Source organism: Sciurus carolinensis, chromosome 3 (genome assembly GCF_902686445.1).
Source record: "Sciurus carolinensis chromosome 3, mSciCar1.2, whole genome shotgun sequence".
NCBI lineage: Eukaryota > Metazoa > Chordata > Mammalia > Rodentia > Sciuridae > Sciurus > Sciurus carolinensis.
The window spans coordinates 13991550-14007943 of record NC_062215.1 but is presented as its reverse complement, the minus strand read 5'-3'; positions in this window follow the sequence as shown (position 1 = coordinate 14007943).

The window sequence follows — 16394 nt, the reverse complement described above, 5'->3', positions numbered from 1 at the left end:
TTTGAACTCAAGATCCTCCTGCCTCAGCCTCCTAAGTCACCAGGATTGTAGGTTTGAGTCATCACACCTGGCCAGACAGACAGGGCCCCAGGAAGAGGTCAGGGGTGGATGGTAACTCAAACCCTGGCTGAAGGCCCTCATCTGTGGGTAAAATCTCCCACCTTCCACCCTTTGCTTCCTTTCTTTGACCAGCTAGCTAAAACTAAAGAAATGGTACAGCCAGGTGCAATAGCACTCGCCTAGAATCCCAGCAACTTGGGAGGCTGAGGCAGGAGGATCACAAGTCTCGGGCCAGCCTCAGTATCTTAGTGAGGCCTCAGCAACTCAGTGAGACCCTGTCTCAAAATTTAAAAATAATAATAATTATAAATAGAAGGGCTGGGGATATGATTCAGCGGTAAAGCATCCCTGGGTTCAATCCCCAATAGCATAAAAGAAAAAGAAATGGATACAAAATTCAGATGACCCAGGCTCAAATTTTCGCTGGGCCATTTGCTGGTCTTGTGACCTTAGGCAGATGGCAGCTTTGGAATCCCACTTTCTCGGTCTTTAAAATGTGACTATGGTGTGTTGATACAACACATCCCTTGCTGTGACGTGAGGAGAAGAGCATTTCATCTCTTCCACCTTCTTCCCCCAAATCTGCATCCCCAGTCTCAGCAGAAGACACCAGGAAAGAACGAGACGCCGTCACCAGCCAGAAGAGACCAAGGAGATGGGACAACGAGATACAACAGAGTGTCCTGGATCAGAAGCTGGAGCGGGAGAAGCCCAGCCACTGTCGAGATCCGGATGCAGCCTGCAGTCTAGTTTAAAAACCATGGGGTTAGGAGTCCTTCTACCACCTCGTTCCCAACCCTCTTCCTTTCCTGGACAATTCAGCCCGAAGGGTCGGTGGCCAGGAAGAGGCAGGTGACCCACAGCGCCAGGAGAGGGAGCCCATAGAGAGCTGTCTGATGGCAAGGCCCGGCCCATGCAGGGTGAGAGGGACGTCCACGCAGGACGTGGCCCGGAATGGGGCGTTGGATCCCAAGCAGGGATCAGAAGATACTGTTGTCAGAGAGAAGTCTAGAACGACCCCCATGGCATTGGGTAAGACTTGGACATATCAGGATAAACTCATGGTTTTTCGTATAGAAATAAAAAAAATATATGGGCTGGGATTGTGACTCAGTGGCTGAGCACTTGCCTAGCATCCGTGAGGCACTGGGTTCCATCCCAGCATCTCAAAATAAGTAAATTAGAGCTAGACACAGTGGCACACACCTGAGATCCCAGCTACTCAGGAGGCCGAGGCAGGAGGATCCCAAGTTTGAGGCCAGTTTCAGCAACTTAACGAGACCTCGTTTCAAAATAAAATTTAAAAGGAAAGGAGAGAGGCTGAGGATGTAACTCAGAGGGCGAATGCTCCTGGGTTTAGTACTGAGGAAAAAAAAGTTAACTAAATAAATAGGTCAATCAATCTTTGACGAATAGGTATGGAGCTTCAGTTTTGCAGATAAAAAGTTATGCGACTAGATTGTGATGATAGTTGACCATGTGACTATTTAATACCACTGAACTCTACATTTAATCATGGCCAAGTTGCTAAATTCTATTATGTATATAATAAATATATATGTAATATGAAATAAATATTCATAACGTATACATATTACATATGTGTGTGTATATATATAGTACAATTTTGGGCAGGAGCTAGGGGTGGAATCGAAGACCTCACAAGTGCTAAACACGTACTCTACCACTGAGCTAACCACCTCCACAGTCCCACAATCTTTGAAAATAATATAATAAATAAATACAGGTGTGAATGTTTGTGTGCTTGTACCTACATTCCCTCGCTCTGTCACTGAAAGGGACAGGGAATAACCTCACCCTAGTAGCAACGAGCACACTTAGCATCCATATCTCGACTTCTAAATGCCACTTCACCAAAAACAACCAGGGTCCTTGGAGAGCCAGCTAATTCCAGGACTAGGGCAAGAAAGGAGAGATGAGCCTGGAACAGCTTGTACTAGAAAGCTCAGAGAATGATGGGTCATAACAAAAAAGTCTAGCGACTAGCTGAAATGGGCCCCCCAGGGATTAGACTGGGAATAGTTTAATCATTAAAATAAATAGGGAGGCCTGTAAATCCCAGTGGCTTGGGAGGCTGAGGCAGGAGGATCACAAGTTCAAAGCCAGCCTCAGCAACTTAGTGAGGCCCTGTCTCAAAAGAATAAAATAAAAAGGGCTGGGGATGTGGCTCAGGGGTTAAGTGCTCCTGGGTTCAATCCTCGGTACCAAAATAAATAAATTAATAAATTAAATAAATAGTAACGGATTACAGTCCATTGAAGTCACGCGTCCATGCAGACATGAGTTCCTTGCCCAAGATCACCAGGGGTGAGGCAGCACAGATGAAGCATGCCCACCCTCAGTCTCCTTTTGCACTTTTCCTTTATATGTTTTTTTCAAACACTGTGAGTGGAAAGGACATGACACATGGAACTAGAGGCCCAGAAAGTTCCTAGAGAGACTGTCCAGGACATATGGGCTTTTGAGATCTGTCCAGTCATTTCCTGCTTCACATCATGCTGGGGGTGGAGGGAAGATGCAGGGGGTGCCAGTGAGGACTGGGATGGGGTGGGCGAGGGAGAGAGGGGAGAGCCTGGCCCACCAGCCGCGGCTTCCTGTGTACCCCTGGCCAGGCACTGAGGGCTGGGGGCCCGAGGCCTCCTGCAGAGTCAGGTGCCCCACATCTGGTTCACATCGAAGGGTAGAAACAAATGGGTTTCTGAGCTGGAAGAAGCCCAGCAGACTTGGCCAAGCCATGTGGTTCAGACACCAGGGCACAGCGTCGCCTCTTCCATGGGTCACCAGGCCTGGACTGCGCCCAAGGGCTTACAGAGGGGACGCGGTTGGAATGTGGCCGTCTTCTCTGCTGAGAACCACATTATCCGGGCCCAGCTCTGTGTAATGGACAAAACAGCCTCATCATGTGTCCAGGGGCTGGTTCCTTGACTTGCAGATGACTCACTTCAGACTGAGGCTGGGCACAGTGAACGAACCCGCGTCCGCCCGGGGAGCTTGCTTGTGCTTCTTGTGGTGCCTCCCTTGACTGGGCAGGGACAACAGCTTGCTGTGGAATCTTCGGCGACCATCACACCATCTCTGAGCCACAGTTTCCCCAGTGGCAAAATGGGAACAGTTCCCTCTTCACCGGGCCACAGTTGTCCTGTGGAAGTGACTGAGCATAAGACACAGCCCAGCACCAGAGGACCGTCCATCCTGCCCCATCGCAGTTGGCCCTGTGGATACCCATCTCATCCCTTCTATTATTGAGTCTTGAGGGGCGGAGGACTTGTGTATCCCAGCAATTAGTACCACCCCTGGCCTGCGAGGCAGGGTGCAGACTGAGTAGAGCTCACTTCTCCAATCTTGCTGTTTGGTGGCTGAGAACCTTCCTTAACCTCCCTAACCTTCCGTTTCTTCTTCTGTAAAGGTGGCATCTGTGTCCCCGGCTCCCAAGTATATTCGTGAGACTTGAGAGGTAAGAGCATACTTGGGATGGAGGGGTTTGTGGTAAATATGATTTTCCTTCTCAGACTCAGATTGAAGGCTCAAAGAATAGCTCTTGGGTTAAAAGGAAGCACTGTGGGGAAAAGTCTCTTAAAACCGTCCGGCTTTGGCCCTTCTTCTGCCCAGCATTGGGTCCTTCCTTTTCCATACTTCAAAGGCAGTCAGAGAAGAGCCGGTCATTGTGGAGAGACCCCTGAGGCCGGGTATTCTATCCAGGGCCTTTCGGAGGCCTCAGCTTCTCCCTCCCGGCTCAGCCCCTGTTATCCTCAAACACAGAAAGGAAGTGGCCCCTCGACCAGATGAAACCAGTTTGCCCCCCCACCCCACCCCCGGGGCCCTCCAGGGTGTTCTTGGGGAATCTGCTTCCCAAGTGGGAACCCTTGTCCGTGACCAAAAGCCCAAGTGGTCTCTGCAGAGCCAGAGTCTGGGACAGTGCCTCCCTGGGTCCCCTGGGGGAAGATGGTGGAATCAGAAAAGCTGGTCACACGGTGGCAAGCCACTAGACCTCAGAGTTTCCCCGAGTTGTCGTCTGGAGAGAGGGCTGTGGCCACCAGCCTCTCACAGTGAGGTCTGTGTGGATGGGGACATGCATGGGGCCTGCACCCCAAGTGCTCAGGAAACGCTCCCCGTTAGTCTAGCTGCCGTTCGGAATCTCTCAGTCCCTAAATGATCGCTGCTGACTGGTTCAGAAACCACAGGGCTTCAAGCCCACCTCTGACTTCCAGGGGCTGCTAGGAATAGGGACCACCTCCCTCTCGGTTTCTCTCCCTGCCTCTGTAAAAATGAGCAGTCCCATATTCCACCGAGACTCAACCGCTCCCATGAGCCTGCCGGATCAGCCCCCGAAGCACCAGCGTCCAATCCAGCGATGAGCTCTGAATTCCTCCCACCTGATCACCGGGATCCTGACACAGACATTTAACCCCTACTCTGAAATTTGTTGCCCCCTCAATCTCTCCTTTTTCAGACTAACATTAATTGAGAACTTATTTGTTGAACTCTTACATTTAAAACTTCTCTTAGGCATTAGGTCCTAGTTTTATCTCCATTTTGCCAACTTGGACAGTCAGGCCAGAGCAGTTAAGCAACTTGCTGGTGATCACACAGCTATTAGGTGTCGGAACCTGGATTGAAACTCCAATCTGTCTCAGTCTAGAGCCAGGCTACTAGCTACTAAGCTCTACTGCCTCCTTGTGGCGGTTTTCCCAGCGAAGAGGGAGATTTCACCCACTCTGACAAACACCTCCAGACCCAGATCAACACTTCAGCCTCCCCCACGTGACTTTTCATAGTGAACCCCCTGCCCCTCGTTCACATTTCCAAAATGCATGAAATATTGACCCACCATTAAAAAAATACTTTGTTGGATTTGTTTCATTTTACCAAAAACTTCCATTTTCTGTCTCTAGACCATTACTATAAGGAAAACGCTGTTTCTCCCCTTCCTGTGTAAAACCAGAATAACTCACTCACTGGGCACTCACAGCACACGTTGCTTACGATCTACCAAATCGACCTTCACGTCATTCTGCCAGAACAGCCACAGAAAGGGCAAAGGAGAGAAGCGGGAGTGACCAGCTCCTGGACCCAGAGGCGTTGGGAGAAGCAGATGTGAACTTGCAAATAATCACAGTTTTAAAATAAAAAAGGAGATTGTGTTTCCTTTCACTTGCCCAGACACCTCTGCCTCCAAAACGTGTCCGGAGAGGCAGAGCACACCTGGAGACCGCAGTCTGCTGCTTCCTGGGTGCTGTTTCCATCATGGTATCTAGGGGCCAGGTAAGTCTCACCAAAACCCTGTGAGGGGAGGAAACTGAAGTACAAAAAGGTTAAATAACTTACCCAAGATCCCAGCAAGTAGGTGGCTAAGATGGAGCCCGCACGCACGCTCCAGGCCTCTGCCCAAGATGCCAATGAGGGGAATTTCTCCTTTGAAGAGGGAAATTAAAAACCAAGGTCTAGCTGGGCGTGGTGGCGCAGGCCTGTAATCTCAGCAGCTCGGGGAGGCTGAGACAGGAGGATCACAAGTTCAAGGCCAGCCTCAGCAATTTAGCAGGGTCCTAAGCAATTGAGTGAGACCCTGTCTCAAAATAAAAAATAAAATGGGCTTGGGGTGTAGCTCAGTGGTGAAGCACCGCTAGGTTCCATCCCCAGCACCAAACCAAACCAGCCTCTTCGCTTGCTGTGTGGGCTGGAGGGAGAGGAGGAGGCGGCAGCAGGAAGACCAGAGCCTGCTGCTGCGTTGCCCACGCATCGTCATCTCTCAGACAGGGAGGAGCATAGGAAGCATGTCCTTGCCATTGTCACCAGTTGTACTTGTGCCTTTTCTTTCTTTCTTTGTGGTGCTGGGGATTGAACACGGGGTCTCGTCCATGCTAGGCAAGCACTCTAGCACTGAGCCACGTCCCCAGCCCCACTTACGCTTTTTAGAGGTAAATTGGTTTCATATTCTTCTTTCTCCCACACTCATCTCAGAATGACTGCTTCTTCTTTCCACATCCTGGTCCATCTCCGGTCTCCCACACCCTTGGCCTCGATGGGACGTACTGGAAGGCATCATTAATTCAGGGGACCAGGGCAGGAGAGGTGACCAGGGTGGCCGAGGCCAAGCCTGAGTCCCGCCCCCCTGATAGGAATCTACAGGAAAGGCTGAGCCTGCGGTGCTGCCGTAGGGTTGTGGGCAGGAGAGGAGGCAAGGGAGCTGCCCATACCACCTGTAGCTTCCTGCGACTTCCCCATGCATGACCATGCATGACCCCAAAGCTGTTTTGCAAATAAATGTTCCTGAGTCAACCAGTGTGTCCTCCCACTGAGAGTGGCCCCTTTTGATGTCCCAGATCCTCTTGGCCAAGATTACAGCCAGGTGTGCTCGTCAGTGTTCCATTGCTGTGACAAACACCTGAGGCAAATCAACTTAAAGGGAGGAAAGGTTTATTTTGGCTCACAGTTTCACAGGTTTCAGCCCATGATCAGTTGGCTCTGTTGTCTGGGGGCCTGTGGCAGCACAGCATTTTGGCAGGCAGCGTGTGGCAGGGCAGAGCAGCTCCCCTCCAGGGAGGCCCCCTCTTAGAGGTTCCCCCACCTCCCCATAGCGCCACAGGCTGGAGACTGGGCCTGTTGGCCTTTGGGGACATTTAAGAGCCACACCATAAGACCTGGAGAACCATCACCACTTGGAAGTTCACCCAAGGAATGAAGATCAACCTCCCACTGCCTACGCCTCAACAGAGAAGGCTGCTGTGCAGGTCACTGTCACCTGAATGTAGGAAGGTAGGAAGGGTCACACTGACCCAGCTGCATCCTGACTGGTCAGGAACCCAGGCTACGGCTGGCAACTGTCTCCCCCGAGGAAGACACCCTGGGCATATCCCTCACCTCCCAAAGTAGGTGGTGTGAGGGCCCCGCCGGAGCCCAGGCAGCCGCTCAGAGCTGTGCATCCTGTCCTCTGTCCACACCTCACAATGGCGATGAGAGTCTTCCCTTTCAGAAGCAAAGCTGTGGACTTGAGAATCCACAGACTCCTCCTCACATTCTACCTGCGGAGAGCAGGGAATAATCTGGAGAAGAGAAAAGATCTAACCTCCATAAAGTATATCAACTACACAACAGCTGTGTTAGCTTTTTAAAATTTAAGCTTGGAATCACTTTAAACTTCAAAGACTAATACAAAGAACATTTTGCCACATCAGCCCTTCGGCTCTTTCCCTCCCCGCTACATTTTTCTTTTAATTTTTGCAATATTGTGGATCGACCCTGGGGATTGAACTTTACCACTGAGTCACATCCCCAGCCTTTCTTTATTATTTATTTTGAGACAGGGTCTTGCTAAGTTGCCTAGGGCCTCACTAAATTGCTGAGGCTGGTCTTGAACTTGTGATCCTCCTGCCTCAGCCTCCTGAGTCTCTGGAATTACAGAACGCCCGGCCTGCCCTTTATATTTTTAATTTTTGCTGAACTACGGAGTGTAAATTCTATGCCCCTTTACACCTGAACGCTTTTATGTTATCTCCTAAGGGTAAGGCTTTTCTTTTTTCTTTTTAAAATTTTTTTAGATGTTGATGGGCCTTTATGTTATTCATTTATATTTATTTTTATTCATTTGTTTATATGGTGCTAAGAATCAAACCCAATGTCTCACACATGCTAGGCAAGTGCTTTGCCACCGAGTCAGAACTCCAGCTGCAGGGTAAGACTCTTCTATGTGACTACAGTATCATTTTCATATTCAAGAAATTTAACATTGCTATCATATTATTATTTACAGTTCATATGCGAATATTGTCAATAGCCCAAGTAATCTCTTTTTAATTCTTTTGATTATAGATGGACATAATACCTTAATTTTATTTATTTATTTTATGTGGTGCTGAGGATCCAACCCAGTGCCTCATATGTGCTAGGCAAGCGCTCTACCACTGAACCACAACCCCAGTCCCCAAGTAATCTCGTAATGCAATTTTATTTCCCAAAGATCCAATTCCAGGTCAGGCACTTGTGGAAGCCAAGTTCGGAGGATCCCTTGAGCCCAGGAGTTTGAGACCAGCGTGGGCAATGTGGCAAGACCCCACTTCAAGGGAAAAAAAGAAAGCGTGACCTCAGATTATGAATTGAATTTGGTTATTACAGTTTGAATTGTTTTCCCCAAAAAAAGGTACGTTGTCATCATAACCCCCCCACCCCCGCTACCTTGCCACTTAACCTTATTTCAAAATCGGATCTTAACAATCAAGTTAAAATGAGGTCATTAAAGTGGGCACTAATCCAATATGACTGGCGTCCATATAAGAAGGGAGATTTGGACAGAGACAGATGAGAATAGCGGGAAGTCAATGTGGAGAGACACAGGGACAAGGCGGTCACTGATGAGCCCAGGAGAGCGGCCTGGAAGGGACCTTTCCCTCGCGGCCCTGAGACCTGACACCTCCAGGACCAGGAGCCTCCAGACTCGGAGGCAGTAGCTTCCATAGTCCTGACTGCCCAGCCTGTTGCAGTCAGCCCGTCTGAGACGATGAACAAGTAACCCAGGGCCCCCCCGCACAGCCACCCAGGGAAAGAGCTCCTTGTCCAGGACCAGCAGGCCTCTGGCTTTCAAGTGAGTTCCCAGCATCCCAGCTCCAGAGAAGTGAGATCTGCATGGATTTCTCCTTTTATTTATTTATTTTTTTCTTTTCATTCTCCTGGTGCCAGGGATGAACCCAGGGCCTCTCACACACTAGGTGAGGGCTAACCACTGAGCCACCCCAGCCCCAACTTTCTCTCTTTAAATGCCTGCCGGGGGAATGGGCAGTGCCTGGTGCTGGGCCCAGAGAGAACAAGACGTGGAGCAAGGGCAGACAGGTGGACACCATCACCTCAGGAAAGAGGTGGACACATGTGGGAGGGTAGCAGCGGTGGAGGCCGCAGGGGCTCTTGGAGAGGAGGGCGGGGCTGCCTGGGGTCTCCAGGAGCCCTCACGGTGAGCTGAAGGAGATCCAGGTCTTCTCAAAGAGTACCATTTTTAAGTTTGCAAAAGGAAGGGTTGGAATTAAACCTCTCGGCATCTTTCTATGAGCCGCATGCCCCCCGCGGCTGCCTCTGGCTGAAGCCTGGGGCCTCCCTGGCAGTTAGGCCTTGAAGAGGCTGGAAAGAAAGAGCCGCTCTCTGAATAAGCTGTCAGAGGAGCGGGAATGCCTCGTTTGGTTCACCGCAGGACCTCCTGCGCTCAGGGCACTGCAAGTGCTTCCTCTCTGGGAGGGCCCCTCACCAGACACAGTGGGCACTGGCTGCCAGGGACCCACGGTACAGGGAGAGGTGCGTCTCCGCCAGGGGCCTCAGGAGAGTGTATCCAAGGGGACTGAGCCTGGGACCCCACGAGGCTCCTGCCGTCATGAGAGTAGATTCCAGAGCTGAACAGGCTACAAGGTCACAAACATAAGATTCAAGATGAAGTATGGACACCCGCCAACGCTGAGTCCCTGGGAGCCTTTAAACCAGGTTTTTCAGCCTCCACGCTGTGGACGTTTTGGACCAGATAGTTCTTTACTGTGGGGCTGTTCTGTGCACTACAAGATATTGAGCTGTGTCCCTGACCCACTAGAAGACAGTAACGTTCCCCCTTCCCCAGATGTGACAACAAAAAATGTCTCCATGTTTTATTGGATATCCCCTGGCGGGGAGGGTGTGAGCCAAGTTTGCCTTGACCGAGGACGACTGCTTTAGATAAAAGATTTTTATTTATTTTTTAACTACTACCTGAAATCTTACCAAAGGCCTAAATGACCCAGATAAAAATGCCAGTATCCAAGGCCCACGGAAGCAAACCGAGGAGGCAATTAATGACGTGTTGCTTAGCCTGCTTCTTCCTTGCAGTTTCGACTGCATTAGGCGGTAGGCTTCCCTTCCTCTGACTGCCTGAATTGTTGCTGTCAGGGCAAAACAGCGGCTGGTCCACCTCAGAGCTGGCTGCATTTCAATAACGGCCCAGAGGATTCTCATGGGGCTTTCCAGGCTTAATTAGCTGAGATTTGTACAGTTCCTTAGGAAGCTCAGGCCAGGATGTGATGGGAAGTCCAAGTTACTAGGATTCTCGCCACATTCTTAAAAAGAACATTCCCACATAAAAAGGCTGCTGGAGCCAGAAAAGAGCCGAAGGAGTGGGTATGTGAATGGCGAAGGGTCCTTGTGAAGAGCATTTGAGACCGTAAAGAAAGAGAGTAATACTTTCCAACTCTCTGGCCCTCCTCCTATTCTCTAGAGCAGGAAATTATTTAAAGTATTTCCTGAACAGCTGAAGTATGTCAGAAACCTGCTTGCATTTTCTCCATTATCTCCAGGAAATGGACACTGAAGAATTTCTTTGCAACAAAAAACTATTTGAGCTCTGTCGCCCATTTTTACCTGAAAGGTGCAGACACTGGCAACTGTGGGAGCTAGAGAATACATTCTCGGATCATTTTGATGGCGAACTCAGTTTCATAAATGACACACCATGGAAGAGAATATTTTTTTTGTATATGTACATATCTGAGGATATACATGCATATATATGTATACTCTTTATATGTGTATATACACACTAGCATATATTCAGAGAGAGGAAGAGACAGAGAAACAGAAAATGAAGAACTTTCTTTGCTAGGTCATTTAGCAATGTCAATGATAGCTTGCTAGTTATCTAGTTTTTCTCACTTAATCTTTGGGTGGGGTAAGAATGAGGTCAGCCTCTTCTGTTTTAGGCAGAATTCTAGGACATGCAACAAAAGTAAACCGCTTGGCCACATCTCACCTCTAGAGATTTGTTTTCTCCACGGCCTGCCCATAAATCTCCTGGTTTGGGAATTGGGAAGCAACGTACCCCAGTGAGCCAAGTTTGAACCTTCCAAGCCAATCGGTGTTGGGGTGTTGGTGCGGTCACAGGACTGAGAGCCACCTGGGAGTCAGCTGTGACTTTGGCTGGCAAACTCCTCAGGTCTTAGATGAGAAGAGCAAGTCAGACTACCACTGCAGAAATACCAAAGAAAAAGGACAATGGTTACCTCTGGAGCAAAAGAACCAGGCCACAAAGGGACTGATTCCTGAAGAGAACGACATCCCTGATCATGCTGGCGAAGACCAGGCCAGCTCTGTGCTTCCTAACCAGTTACAAACCATTCCTTCTGCAATGGCAGAGCTTGGATCAGCACTTGGGAAGTGTGTGACTTCCCTCTCTGAGACCTGGCTGTCAGGGATTGGATGAGGAGTCAGATGAGTACCATTGTTATTACCCACAGACTGGGACCTGAGGAAAACCAAACTGGAGGCCAAGAACTCAAGGCCAATGGAGAAATGCAAATCCCTGCTGTCTTCTCTTTCCGGGGGCAAAGGAACACAGAGTTTTCATGTGTTTCCTTTGCTTTGGGAATGAATGTCCGTGTTGGTCAGCTTTCCATCACTATGAGAAAATACCTGAGGTAATTATAAAGAGAAAAGTTGTCCTGGGGATGTAACTCAGTGGCACAGCACTTACCTACCATGTGCAAGGTTCTGGGTTCCATCCTCAGCACTAGGGGGCGAGAAAAAAGAAGATAAAGTTTTACTTTGGTTCATAGTTTTAGAGTTTCCAGTCCATAATCAGGGGATTCACTACTTTTAGGTCTCTTAGTGGCAATGACAAGGACGTGGGACAGAGAAAACGACTCAGCTCATGGCCAGGAAGCAAAAGAGAAAGATGAAGGAGCCGAAGTCCAAAAATTCCCTTTGAGGACACGCCCCTAGTGAGCTATTAGGCCCACTTCCTAAAGTTTTCACCACCTCCCAATAGTGCCACTCTGGGGATCAAGACTTTAAACATACGGACTTTTATGGGACATTCAGATCCAAACTACAAAAGTGTCAACAAAACGCATCTTGTGCACTCATGTGTGTGTATGTTGCTAGGATTGAACACATGCTAGGAAAGCACTCTGCACTGAGCTATACCCCATTACCCACAAATCCGCCTTTTCGGGACCATGGTTAAAAGACCTGTTCCACCAGGCAATGTAGCACATGTCTATAATCCCAGCTATTCCGGAAGCTGAGATAGGAGGACTGTAAGTTTGAGACCAGCCTGGGTAGCATAACAAGACCTATCTCAAAATCAAACAGTGCTGGGGTTGTAGCTCAGTGGTAGAGTACTTGCCTAGCACTTGTGAGGCACTGGGTTTGATCCTTAGCACCACATAAATATAAAATGTTTTAGTTGTTCCATCTACAACTAAAGAATAATAAAAATAAAAAAATAAAAAAACAGCTTCTGCTCAACTAGAGTTCTTTAATCAAATTATAGCTAAACTCATTGGTCAGAAGTCTTAAACTATTGCATGAAGCAATCTTTGATAGTGACATAAGAAAAGAAAGCATATTACAATACAAATGTGTAGAAAATAAATTGTAAAAAAGCTTGTGATAGTTTGAAAACCTAATCATGCCATGAGCCCCTTTCTTAGACAAGTCACATGCATGCTGGGTAGTTGGTACACACCTGTAATCCCAGCTACTTGGGAGGTTGAGGCAGGAGGATTGTAAGCTTGAGACCAGACTTGGCAACCTTGTGAGCCCATCTCAAAAATTTAAAACTAAAAAATAAAAAGGACTGGGAATGTAGCTCAGTGGTAGAGTATCCCTGGGTCCAGTCCCCAGTAAAACACACACACACACACACACACACACACACACACACACACGTGAAAGAAAAGCACATGCAATGTATTTAACAGTAAACGCTGTGTACAATTTCAGAGGTTCTTGGGCTCACAGCCTGTTTTGGATCTCAGGTTACTCAAGTTAAATATTCCTATCTGTGCCAAATTATACAGTCCAATGCTGGAACTTTAGGTTATTATTATTTCTGGGGATGGAACCCAGGGCCTTGCACATGCTAGGCAAGCACTCTATCTCTGAACTACTCCCCCAGCCCCAGCTATTATTTTAATCTTTGTGGTGTTCTGTTTTTTACATTTAAAAATATTAGTATCATTTCTATAAATAGGAAGTTATTTTAGAAAGTTACCTTGCACTAGGTATGTGACTCAGTGGTAGAACATCTGCCTAATGTGTGAGGCCCTGGGTATTTAAAAAAAAAAAAAGTTACATGGAAGGAAAAAGGGGAGGTGCAGGGGACAGGTGGAAAAGGGAGGAGAGGGGACAAACTTCTTTGAGTTGACTAAATTAATGTCTGCTCCAAGTGTCTGAGACATTGCTTGAGAGGATAGACAGGAATAGAGGGGGTGAATGTCATTGATCTCCTTAAACTTTGGTATCAGGCAAAGGGTTAAAAAAATAGTTGTCTCTTTCTCCATGCTTTTCCACATTTCTCTTGTATGACAACAGTTGTCCTAAAAAGAATGATTCATATGTTTTGCAGCTACAATCAGTAGCTGCCTTCTGTATATCACACCTTGGCTCTTTATCAATTTTAAATGAACTCAAAAGTTTTTGTACTCATCTAATCCTTCTTCATGATCCCCCTTTTTTTGGACAAACTTCTAATATTTCTGCCTAAATGTGTTCAAGTTCTAAACATTAAAACTTCTTCAGACTAGAAAATATGCTGTTGTTGCCGCCTCAGAAGGGCGATTCTGGGGGCTAGGGATATACCTCTGGGAAAGTACTTGCCTCACATGCACAAGGCCCTAGGTTTGATCCTCAGCACAACTCATTCCTGAGTAACTAGTAGAAGCTTATGCTTTTTTCTGACAGATCTCAAGCAAACCATAACCTGCTGGACTTGGGTCTCATGCATGGCCAATGAGGTGTTAGATGAGGAAATGCTTCCGTTACTCTAATATTAGAATTGCAAGAAAGAGAAACAGTGGATTCACAAAGAACAGGAGCTGTCACTGGGATATCTATAAAAGGTGAAAGCTTATCCATGAACTTGAACTTGGCGGGCCTTCTTTGACCCCTATAAAACCTAAAGGCTGAAAAACATTGAACATTTGGATAGAATACTATCACTGAGTACAGGTATAATCATATACTCAACAATCTATTATCATAATGATGATTTTGTGGATTTTTTTTTCTTTTTTTTTTTTTTTTTTGCTGGAAATCAAACACAGGGCCTCAAGCATGTTAGGCAACTGTTCTACCACTGATTGTACCACCAGCCCCTTAAATTGATTTTAATCTGTGATTGACAAACTAGTAACAATACTCAGCCTAGTGGGTAAATATATGAAACTAGGGGTCTGTGGAAGAACTAAATATTTTCTGATAAAAGACTGGGAATATTGGTAGTACTTATCTGGGATATTTATACCATGTAATCATTTGTATCTTTTCCTTTTACTCCAGGGGATGTGTCCTGCAACAGCCTAAATGTTACCCACAGACCTATGGAAGAAGCAGAATTTGAACTCAGGCAGATCTGGCTCCTTCATTTGCTTTTTTGTTGTGCTAGGGATGGATAGTAGGCAAGCACTCTACCACTAAGCTACATCCCCAGCCCTTTGGCTTCTAAATACTAGTCCATTCCACAGCACCACACCACCTCCCAGAACAAGGATAGGGAAAGACATTTATGACCGTGCGAAGCCTGGGAGGAATGCATGAACTGATGGGTTTAAGAGGGTTTGGTGTGTACAACTCCTACACAGTGTTATGAAACTCTCCCAAATATTTAGGAGGAACTGGGTGTGGAGAGACACCAGAATTATGCTTTCAAACTATGCCAACAAGATGCCATTTAAATACAAATGCTCAAAATTAAATTATACCTCTGCCCTCATAAGACCCTACTTGATAGCTTGGGTATTTTTTCTCATCTTTATGAGCTGAGGTTATGAAACTTAAATCAAGTGATGTTGCTGAAACCCTTCACAACCCTGCCCCTTCGGCGGGGGGGGGGGGGGGGTGCTGCATGATTTGGCCAGGTTTTGTCCATCACAAATTAGGTCAACAGCCCAATTTCAAAGGAAAGCACCATTAGTGACATGTTTTAGGCCTTTCCAAATTCAGTCAGCAGGGTTTTGGCAAACTTCAACAGGGCGGAGGGAAGTAAGTAGCCAGCTACACTTCCCTTAATAACCTTCTGAACTTGGTCTGCATTTCACAAGGTCTCCAACTGGCCATACAAATAAAATTGAGGGTTTTTCTCCTACTGTTAAAGGCAGGATGGAAAGGAATATATCCTTTTGGTGAACGGTATTTGATTTGACTTGAATTGGTTCTATTAAAAAGAGAGAGACCAAGTGCTGAAGCAAATATCCTTTTGACAGTGAGGATTTACAATAACCATAAAGTATCCCAAGATTTGAATCCTTTCAATTAATGATGCAGTTACAGAAATGTGGAAGGTAAAGGGGGGAATCAACTTTAGCAGTTTATTTCACTTTGTCCAAAAACTAGTTAAGTAACTTGATACTAAAACAAAGATATAATGTAATAACATAAAGAACCAATACTTTCTAAAATGTTTAACACTGATATTCCATTTTTTTTGGTGGGGGGTGGGGGAGCAGTTGGGTGATCAACCCAGGGCCTTAAGCATGCTAAGAAAGCACTGAACCACTGAGCTACACCCTCCAGCCCAATAGTCAATCTTTTTATGATAATTACCCTTCAAAGACTACTGCAACAACCAAAGTGCTAGCAGTTTTAACTGTGGTAATTGCCTCATACAATTAGAAGTGTTCCTTCCCAAACTTACTATAGTGCAGAAATGAAAGTTATGGGCAAAGATATATAATTTATTAAAGTACTGAATGAGATTTGAAACTGTTAGGGAAAAAAAAAATTTGGTACATCAGTAAATCATTAGCCATGAGAAAGGGGAAAATTGGTGGCTATCTAGGGCATTGTCACTCTTTAAAAATCAAGTCATTCTCAAAGATACAAAATTTGGCCCACAGATGAGTTAAATGAAAACATCCCTGCTTCTATGGATTTCTGACACTCCAAGGAAACTAGTATGTTAAGAATTTTATCTAAAATATGAAATGTATTTTTGGAAATTAGCTAGCTCCTGTCCATGACCTCACCGTTGAGTCATGCCTTTAACAAATTCAGACCTTACACTTGAAGTGTCTACTAGTCCCCCTGAAGTTAGTAAGCTCCTGTCTTAAAGCAGAAACCTGGAGTGTAAAGGTTTACATTACCTTTTCTCAAGTTGAAGATCCAGCTTCTAGAAAGGACTCAGGGTGGGGAAAGGAAAGAGGAGAGAGTGAGAAGTAGGTAGCAAGGTACAGCCATGGTTTGTCACTTCTCTTCCCTTCCCTTTATGGGAGACTTTGTACAGGAAAAGCTGAAAGTGACCCAGGGCTCCAAACAAAATGCTCAGGACCATGCGTACCACGGAGGCTGTGTTCCATGCTGGGAACTTGGCTTTAGGA